The 10,000-nt window shown below is 60.5% G+C and overlaps 2 non-coding genes and 1 pseudogene across 2 annotated transcripts; all 3 read left to right on the top strand.

Annotated features, from left to right (window-relative positions):
* The first annotated feature begins 5,060 nt into the window (after nucleotides 1-5,060).
* On the top strand, nucleotides 5,061-6,875 carry LOC142796040 (small subunit ribosomal RNA). The gene has a single exon (XR_012893500.1). It is a non-coding gene; the product is annotated as a small subunit ribosomal RNA (ribosomal RNA).
* Nucleotides 6,876-8,594: 1,719 nt separating this feature from the next.
* Nucleotides 8,595-8,747, top strand: LOC142796039 (5.8S ribosomal RNA). The gene has a single exon (XR_012893499.1). It is a non-coding gene; the product is annotated as a 5.8S ribosomal RNA (ribosomal RNA).
* A 1,154-nt stretch (nucleotides 8,748-9,901) lies between these two features.
* The window catches only part of LOC142796041 (large subunit ribosomal RNA), a 6,143-nt pseudogene continuing 6,044 nt past the window's right edge, over nucleotides 9,902-10,000 (top strand).

The following is a 10,000-nucleotide window of genomic DNA, read 5'->3' on the forward strand; positions in this document are numbered from 1 at the left end:
AAAAAAAAAAAAAACACTTGTTCGCCGTTTTCTGCGCCGTGACTGGCAGCACTCCGGCGAAGCGAAACGGGGTCGATTCGAGCACGATATCGGCGTCTTTCGACGTGCTCGCCGGCGACCGTCGCACGAGTACGTCGCACGAGCGCGTCTGCCGGGGCGCCGTTTGCGAAGCCGACGCAAAAGTGGGAACCGCCGCTCGGATGATCGCCGCTTTCGGCAGAGTGAGTGTTGGCACTCCGGGAAGCGAAACAGCGTGAATGCGCCCACGAAATCGGCGTATTTTGAAGTGCCCGCCGGCGACCGTCGCACGAGTACGGTAAACCGCGTCAGCCGGGGCGTAGTTCGGGACGCCGACGAAAAAGTGGGAAGCGCAACTCGGATCTTCGCCGTTTTTGCAGGAGTGAGTGGCGGCCCTCCTGCGAGACCAAGAAGCATCGATTCGTGCACGAATTCGGCGCCTTTCGACGTGATCGCCGGCGACCGTCGCTCGAGTAGGGCAAACCGCGTCTGCCGGGGCGGGCTTCGGGACGCCGATGCGAAAGTGGGAAACGCTGCTCGGATGTTCGCCGTTTTTGGCCGAGTGAGTGCTGGCACACGGGCGAAGCCAAACGGGGCCGATTACGGCACGATATCGGCGTCTTTCGACGTGCCCGCCGGCGACCGTCGCACGAGTACGGTAAACCGCGTCAGCCCGGGCGGAGTTCGGGACGCCGATGCGAAAGTGGAGAACGCCGCTCGGATCTTCGCCGTTTTTGGAGGAGTGAGTGGCGGCACTCCGGAGAAGCCAGGGAGCGCCAATTAGCGCACGATATCGGCGTCTTTCGACGCGCTCGCCGGCGACCGTCGCACGAGTAGGGCAAACCGCGTCTGCCGGGGCGGGGTTTACGACGCCGACGCAAAAGTGGGAACCGCCGCTCGGATGTTGGCCGTTTTTGGCAGAGTGAGTGCTGGCACTCCGGCGACGCGAAAGAGCGCGAATGCGCCCACGAAAGTGGCGTATTTGGACGTGCGTGACGGCGACCGCTGCAGGAGTACGAAAAACCACGTCAGCCGGGGCGAGCGACACACGGCGGTCTGGGTGCTTATCGCTGCTATTATAGGGGCACCCCGGCAGACGCAGAAAAAAAAAAAAAATTTTCGACCTTCTTTTTTGCTGGTCGAGCTCGGGTAACCCAGGTCGCAATGGGAGCCGCGCACGAAAGCGGCGTCGCGAGACGCGTTCGCGGTCGCTAGTCGCACGAGCTCGGCAACCGCGTCAGCCGGCGCGGAGTTCGGGATGCCGACGGCTAAGTGGGTACCGCTGCTCGGATGTTCGCCGTTTTTGGCCGAGTGAGTGCTGGCACTCCGGTGAAGCCAAGGAGCGCCAATTCGTGCACGATATCGGCGTCTTTCGACGTGCCCGCCGGCCACCGCCGCACGAGTACGGCAAACCGCGTCTGCCGGGGCGGGGTTCGCGACGCGTACGCAATAGTGGGAACCGTCGCTCGGATGTTCGTCGTCTTTGGCCGAGCGAGTGCTGGCACTCCGGCGAAGCGAAACGGGGCCGATTCGGGCACGATATCGGCGTATTTCGACGTGCTCGCCGGCGACCGTCGCACGAGTACGGCAAAGCGCGTCTGCCGGGGCGAGGTTTGCGACGCCGACGAAAAAGTGGGAAGCGCCGCTCGGATCTTCGCCGTTTTTGCAGGAGTGAGTGGCGGCCCTCCTGCGAGACCAAGAAGCATCGACTCGCGCACGATATCGGTGTCTTTCGACGTGCCCGCCGGCCACCGCCGCACGAGTACGGCAAACCGCGTATGCCGGGGCGGGGTTGGCGACGCCGACGCAAAAGTGGGAACCGCCACTAGGATGTTCGCCGTTTTTGGCAGAGTGAGTGCTGGCACTCCGGCGAAGCGAAAGAGCGCGAATGCGCCCACGAAAGTGGCGTGTTTGGACGTGCTTGACGACGACCACCGCAGGAAAACGAAAAACCACGTCAGCCGGGGCGAGCGACCCATGGCGGTCTGGGTGCTTATCGCTGCTATTATAGGGGCACCCCGGCAGACGCAAAAAAAAAAAAAAATTTTTTTCGACATTCTTTTTTGCTCGTCGACCTCGGGTGACCCAGGTCGCAGTGGGAGCCGCGCACGAAAGCGGCGTCGCGAGACGGCTTCGCGGTCGCTAGTCGCACGAGCTCGGCAACCGCGTCTGCCGGGGCGGAGTTCGGGACGCCGACGGCTAAGTGGGAACCGCCGCTCGGATGTTCGCCGTTTGTGGCCGAGTGAGTGCTGGCACTCCGGCGAAGCCAAACGGGGCCGATTCCGGCACGATATCGGCGTCTTTCTACGTGCTCGCCGGCGACCGTCGCACGAGTACGGCAAAGTGCGTCTGCCGGGGCGGGGTTTGCGACGCGTACGCAATAGTGAGAACCGTCGCTCGGATGTTCGTCGTCTTTCGCCGAGCCAGTGCTGGCAATCCGGCGAAGCCGAACGGAGCCGATTCGGGCACGATATCGGCGTCTTTCCACGTGCTCGCCGGCGACCGTCGCACGAGTACGGTAAACCGCGTCAGCCGGGGCGGAGTTCGGGACGCCGATGCGAAAGTGGGAAGCGCCGCTCGGATCTTCGCCGTTTTTGGAGGAGTCAGTGGCGGCACTCCGGTGAAGCCAAGGTGCGCCAATTCGCGCACGATATCGGCGTCTTTCGACGTGCCCGCCGGCCACCGTCGCACGAGTACGGCAAACCTCGTCTGCCGGGGCGGGGTTTGCGACGCCGACGCAAAAGTGGGAACCGCCGCTCGGATGTTCGCCGTTTTTGGCAGAGTGAGTGCTGGCACTCCGGCGAAGCGAAAGAGCGCGAATGCGCCCACGAAAGTGGCGTGTTTGGACGTGCTTGACGACGACCACCGCAGGAAAACGAAAAACCACGTCAGCCGGGGCGAGCGACCCATGGCGGTCTGGGTGCTTATCGCTGCTATTATAGGGGCACCCCGGCAGACGCAAAAAAAAAAAAAATTTTTTTCGACATTCTTTTTTGCTCGTCGACCTCGGGTGACCCAGGTCGCAGTGGGAGCCGCGCACGAAAGCGGCGTCGCGAGACGGCTTCGCGGTCGCTAGTCGCACGAGCTCGGCAACCGCGTCTGCCGGGGCGGAGTTCGGGACGCCGACGGCTAAGTGGGAACCGCCGCTCGGATGTTCGCCGTTTGTGGCCGAGTGAGTGCTGGCACTCCGGCGAAGCCAAACGGGGCCGATTCCGGCACGATATCGGCGTCTTTCTACGTGCTCGCCGGCGACCGTCGCACGAGTACGGCAAAGTGCGTCTGCCGGGGCGGGGTTTGCGACGCGTACGCAATAGTGAGAACCGTCGCTCGGATGTTCGTCGTCTTTCGCCGAGCCAGTGCTGGCACTCCGGCGAAGCCGAACGGAGCCGATTCGGGCACGATATCGGCGTCTTTCCACGTGCTCGCCGGCGACCGTCGCACGAGTACGGTAAACCGCGTCAGCCGGGGCGGAGTTCGGGACGCCGATGCGAAAGTGGGAAGCGCCGCTCGGATCTTCGCCGTTTTTGGAGGAGTCAGTGGCGGCACTCCGGTGAAGCCAAGGTGCGCCAATTCGCGCACGATATCGGCGTCTTTCGACGTGCCCGCCGGCCACCGTCGCACGAGTACGGCAAACCTCGTCTGCCGGGGCGGGGTTTGCGACGCCGACGCAAAAGTGGGAACCGCCGCTCGGATGTTCGCCGTTTTTGGCAGAGTGAGTGCTGGCACTCCGGCGAAGCGAAAGAGCGTGAATGCGCCCACGAAAGTAGCGTATTTGGACGTGCTTGACGGCGACCGCCGCAGGAGTACGAAAAACCACGTCAGCCGGGGCGAGCGACCCACGGCGGTCTGGGTGCTTATCGCTGCTATTATAGGGGCACCCCGGCAGACGCAGAAAGAAAAAAAAAAATGGGGACATGGCGTGCGTCACCGTGCGGCTTCGCAGCGTTGCCGAAGTCGCCGAGCCCTTCGACTGAGCCGAACGGCGGACAGGGAACGTTGGTCGGCCGTTCTAACCTGTCGGTGCCACGCCGAGACGTCGTTAAGGAAAACCGCGTCGTGGGCCTCTACGACGCCGTCGAGTCGTTGTACGTTTGGTGTCCAGCGTGTCGGCGGCGAGTAGCGGACACGTCGTTCACGACTTCGGTCTTTCGCAGTCGACGCGAACTTGCGGAGAGTCGTGGTGCCTCACGTTTTCGGCAGAAACCGCGGCGGAATTTTCCCGTGCGTGCGCGCACGACCTCGGTGCTGTGCCGTCAGCGTAGTGTTGCACAAACTCGTGGCCTACCCAAGGTGCGGTACGTTTGCGGCCGTATCCTCGGTGGGAATTTCGTGAGTAGGGTCGCAAATTCTACGACCTCGGCGGGTTTGAGAGCGACGTAGACTTGTGGCACGCTCAACATGCCACACGTTTCGGGGCACACCCGCGGTGAAATTTTCTCGAGTACGCTCGTATTAGGGCCCAAGGAGGTCTGGGTACTTATCGCTGCTATTATGTGGGGGTTCTCGTGAGCGGCGTACGCGAAAGCGACCGGGTGTCTGATATGCGGCGGGCTTCGGCCTCGTCAAGCGTGTCCTCGGGTCTGCTCCAGGGGAATCCACGGCAGTCGTCTGCAGCCTCATCCGCTTGATGCGTTAGGGGCTGGTTGTCGGACGGTGCCGTTTTACCACGATATCGAGGTGTGTTCCGTGTCGTCCTCGGGCGATTCAGATGCGAAAGCGCCGAAGACGCGGGCGTGACCCGTCGTCTGGCGGCTTTGCAGTCTCGGCTCCGTTGCTAGTTCCGGCCGGTCCACCGACAGTGCAGCGGGCTTGGGCAACCCGCACGGCGCGACCGAGTCGATGCAACGAAAAAGAGCGAGCATGAACGTGCTTCTTGCCGCACGGCTCCCACTCGTCTTTCGGGAAGGTTGTGCCGTAGCGAGCTCGAACGCCGTCATCTCGGAGTGCAAAATAAGCGTGTTGGGGCGCCTGAAGGTGGCCTCCGCCGCACACAGACTGCGTCCGGCCCGCCGAGGGCGAGGACGGACGCGCAGTCGAACGATTACCTGGTTGATCCTGCCAGTAATCATATGCTTGTCTCAAAGATTAAGCCATGCATGTCTAAGTACATGCCGAAATAAGGCGAAACCGCGAATGGCTCATTAAATCAGTTATGGTTCCTTAGATCGTTTCTTCCTACTTGGATAACTGTGGCAATTCTAGAGCTAATACATGCAGTGAGCCTGGAGCCCTTTGGGTAACGGGTGCTTTTATTAGACCAAGATCGATCGGGTTTCGGCCCGTATTGTGTGGTGACTCTGGATAACTTTGTGCTGATCGCATGGCCACGAGCCGGCGACGTTTCTTTCAAGTGTCTGCCTTATCAACTTTCGATGGTAGGTTACTTGCTTACCATGGTTGTTACGGGTAACGGAGAATCAGGGTTCGATTCCGGAGAGGGAGCCTGAGAAACGGCTACCACATCCAAGGAAGGCAGCAGGCGCGCAAATTACCCACTCCCGGCACGGGGAGGTAGTGACGAAAAATAACAATACGGGACTCTTTTGAGGCCCCGTAATTGAAATGAGTACACTCTAAATCCTTTAACGAGGATCAATTGGAGGGCAAGTCTGGTGCCAGCAGCCGCGGTAATTCCAGCTCCAATAGCGTATACTAAAGCTGCTGCGGTTAAAAAGCTCGTAGTTGGATCTCAGTTCCAGACGAGTAGTGCATCTACCCGATGCGACGGCTCGGACTGAACATCATGCCGGTTCTTTCTTGGTGCACTTCATTGTGTGCCTCGAGATGGCCGGTGCTTTTACTTTGAAAAAATTAGAGTGCTCAACGCAGGCGAGTCGCCTGAATAAACTTGCATGGAATAATAGAACAAGACCTCGTTTCTGTTCTGTTGGTTTTTGGAATACGAGGTAATGATTAAGAGGGACGGACGGGGGCATTCGTATTGCGGCGCTAGAGGTGAAATTCTTGGACCGTCGCAAGACGAACTACTGCGAAAGCATTTGCCAAGAATGTTTTCATTGATCAAGAACGAAAGTCAGAGGTTCGAAGGCGATCAGATACCGCCCTAGTTCTGACCATAAACGATGCCAACCAGCGATCCGCCTGAGTTACTCAAATGACTCGGCGGGCAGCTTCCGGGAAACCAAAGTATTTGGGTTCCGGGGGAAGTATGGTTGCAAAGCTGAAACTTAAAGGAATTGACGGAAGGGCACCACCAGGAGTGGAGCCTGCGGCTTAATTTGACTCAACACGGGAAAACTTACCCGGCCCGGACACTGGGAGGATTGACAGATTGAGAGCTCTTTCTTGATTCGGTGGATGGTGGTGCATGGCCGTTCTTAGTTGGTGGAGCGATTTGTCTGGTTAATTCCGATAACGAACGAGACTCTAGCCTATTAAATAGGTGCGGGGTTCCCAGCACCTTACAACCTTCTTAGAGGGACAAGCGGCTCCTAGCCGCACGAAACAGAGCAATAACAGGTCTGTGATGCCCTTAGATGTCCGGGGCCGCACGCGCGCTACACTGAAGGAAGCAGCGTGTCTTTATCCCTGTCTGAAAAGACTGGGTAACCCGTGGAACTTCTTTCGTGATTGGGATAGGGGCTTGCAATTGTTCCCCTTGAACGAGGAATTCCCAGTAAGCGCGAGTCATAAGCTCGCGTTGATTACGTCCCTGCCCTTTGTACACACCGCCCGTCGCTACTACCGATTGAATGATTTAGTGAGGTCTTCGGACCGATGTCCGGCGCGGCCTTTCGGTTGCGCCGGTCTGTTGGAAAGATGACCAAACTTGATCATTTAGAGGAAGTAAAAGTCGTAACAAGGTTTCCGTAGGTGAACCTGCGGAAGGATCATTAACGGATTGTGAAGGGTGAGCGCCTCAGCTGCGTCTGCGCCCGACACTTTCTGCCGCTGACCCCGTTTGGACGCGGGGTCGGCTTTTCCCCACGGGGCTGCCTGAATGTGGAGCGGCACCCCGTGACAAATTGTTGCGCCCAGCGGACGCCAACACCGCGACCTTGGACGGTCGGCCAGGTGGCGGACGCGGGTACAAACGGCGCAACGCACTCATAGGTCGGCTTTCGACCCGCCACTGCACCGTGGCTCGAAGCGCTCGAAATGCGCGACCCGACCGCTGCGGGACCGCCTAGTACTGTAAACAGGAGCGGCGGAGCGCGAACGGCGAGTCGTGGTTACGTCGGTAGAAGGCGAGGCTGCGCGTTCCCGAAACGCCAGCCGAGTGCCCTCCCGACCGTTCGAGCGTGCAAGAACGAGACCCGACAATCGCGCGGCGACTGCCAAGTACGAGAGGAACGGCACAAGCGTCGGCGGTCGGTCAAGGAACTGGCGATGTGACGGGTCCGCTGTGCACCAGTGCATACCGTCCCGCCGTCCGCGGCAAGCGCCTCCGCGTCCTCGGGTGACGGAGGCTGCCGGTCGGTTCTTGCAGGCGAGGGATCTCGCTGGCACCGGTTCGCGTTGACGCGCGGCCGGTCATGGCACGGCGATGCGACGGCCGAGGTGCGCAGTACTCGATGGAGGAACCGCACGCTCCGATGACCGTCCCGCCCTCCGCGGCGTATGCGTACCGACCGTAATGGTTGCAGCAGCGCCGGCCGGCTTTTGAATTCGCCACACGAAACACGGTGCGAGATCGCGGTTAGGGGAGCGTCGACGTTGCCAGGCGTTTTGCTTGCTGCCGAGGGAAAGGCGGCACGGCCACGTCGCGCTCGTCGCGATTAGCGGGTCTGCGCGCTTTGGGAAGGTGCCGCAACGACTTGCCGAAAGAGGAAGCACGGAAGAACGAGGGACTTGGACGTCCCGACAATTGAACGCACTTGCGGCCAGGCCCTTGCTGGCTTCGTTCTTCCGCCTCGAGTAGGCTCGTACGCGGCTCCGGCGCCGAAAGTGGTCCTTGGCACCGACTTCGGTGGACGTGGGAAGTGCCGCGCAAGTACGGCGCGCCTGGCTCCACCTGTTGGCTAAAGTAGGCAGCCGGATCGGCATTTTGGTGTGCGGTGGCAAACCGTGGATGCGAAAAAAGCTTGTGCGATTTCGTGGAACAAAAAGCGGGGGTCCCCCTTTTTATGCGGAGGAGACCGACCCGCCCGCCGTGGTGAACCGCGACGCCACGGTAAAAACGGGAGAGGCTTGTCGATGGGACCGTGCATCCCGCGCTCCACGGAGGCCGGGAGGCGGCCGCCCGAGGAAATGTGTAGCCGTCGAGGCCCGCATCTGCGTGCACTCTTATCCAAATGGGTGTACCGCAGGCATTTTCTGGTTAGGCGGGCCAATGAGAGCGAGCACACAACGATACCTACGGGTCCGGCTTGGAGAACCGGCTTCGACGCCTCCCGAGTATTTATAGAGGGGTGGACCACGAAAGCACTCGCAAGTAGCGGAAGCGAAACGCCGTCCGAAACACACCGTTTGCTCGATTTGCGGCAGCCGAAAAAGGCGCGGCAGAGTTTTGGAGTCCAAGCGTGCGCTGAAAAGCGCCCTTCTTGGCCACTGTTTGGCCGAGTGCCAGAAACGTTTGGTTTTGACTGTACGGAATTGAACAAACACTTTTTCACGACTCTAAGCGGTGGATCACTCGGTTCTCGGGTCGATGAAGAACGCAGCCAGCTGCGAGACTTGGTGTGAATTGCAGGACACACTGAGCACTGATTCTTTGAACGCACATTGCGGCCTTGGGTCTTCCCTTGGCTTCGTCTGTCTGAGGGTCGGATCACATATCAAGAGAGCCTTCGGCGCACAAGGGAACGTGAGCCGTCGACTCGTTTTGACCGCGTCGGCAACACGGACAGCACGCTGAACACCTCACAGCGAGCGCCAACAGCGGCCACTCAAGGGCGAGACGGTGGCGACCGTCGTGCCAGAGCCCAACCGAAACGGGGGCGACCGACTGCATTGAGGATGTGGCACCTCGTTGAGACCGCCGCAGGACTTCGAGTCGGAAGGAAGCCTGCAGGGAAAGTGCGGTCGAGGTTGCGTACTCCTCTCTGCGACCGGGCGCGCAAGAGCTGCGAGAGCCACGGACGCGCAACTTTAACGCACGGTAAACACGAGGAGCGAAAGCCGGCCAGCAAAGCTTCTCCAGCCGTGCGCAAAGTGCGCGAGATCGCAGCCTTGCGTTGCGCTTGTTGCCCTCGAAGTAAGCAGGGTGTCCCGTAGACCGGGCGCTCGAACACGCTGCGGGGCCGTGCCTCCTCCAGGCTTTGCCGCGCGAACAGGGAACGTTCGCGCGCAAAGCGCAGGGAGGTGAGGAGGCTGCGCCCGACGTTTGCGGTTCGCTGCGTACGCGGTTGATGCGGAGAGCACGGCGCGACGACTTGCCGCGAAGCGGAAAAAGTCTCCCGCACGAGTTGGCGAAACGTTGGCGAAGCTTAAGGCGTTCTCGTCGTAGTCCGCCGTCGGTCTAAGTGCTTCGCAGTTCCCGTCCCGTTCAAAAAACTGGGCCACTCCAGTTGGGGCGGGGGCGACGCTACACGAGACGATGCCTCTCGCCAGGCTGCGTGGCTGCCCTTGCGGCGGCGGCGACTGGCCTCGGCGGTGTTTGGGCTTTCGACACGGTCGTTTATCACGCAACTGCTCGGACGACGCACGCGCGCAGCGGAATGCCGCTTGCCAGCCTTGTGAAGATGTGACCCTGTACAGGGTTGCGGGCGCACTTGGTAGGGCGTCGTACTCGGTTCGCGATGGGTTTACGAACGTGTCCCGTCACTTCCACGTCACACCGGTTGTGCGCCGCACGCGTGCAGCGGGGAAGCCGATTGCCAGCCTTGTGAAGAAGTGGCCCTGTACAGGGTTGCGGGCGCACTTGGTAGGGCGAGCGCACGCGGTCGTGCAGGAAGTTGATGGAAGCGAATGTATCCGCTGTCGACCTCAGATCAGGCGAGACAACCCGCTGAATTTAAGCATATCACTAAGCGGAGGAAAAGAAACCAACAGGGATTCCCCGAGTAGCTGCGAGCGAAAC

This window comes from Rhipicephalus microplus, unplaced genomic scaffold (assembly GCF_043290135.1).
Source record: "Rhipicephalus microplus isolate Deutch F79 unplaced genomic scaffold, USDA_Rmic scaffold_1042, whole genome shotgun sequence".
Classification (NCBI taxonomy): Eukaryota; Metazoa; Arthropoda; class Arachnida; order Ixodida; family Ixodidae; genus Rhipicephalus; species Rhipicephalus microplus.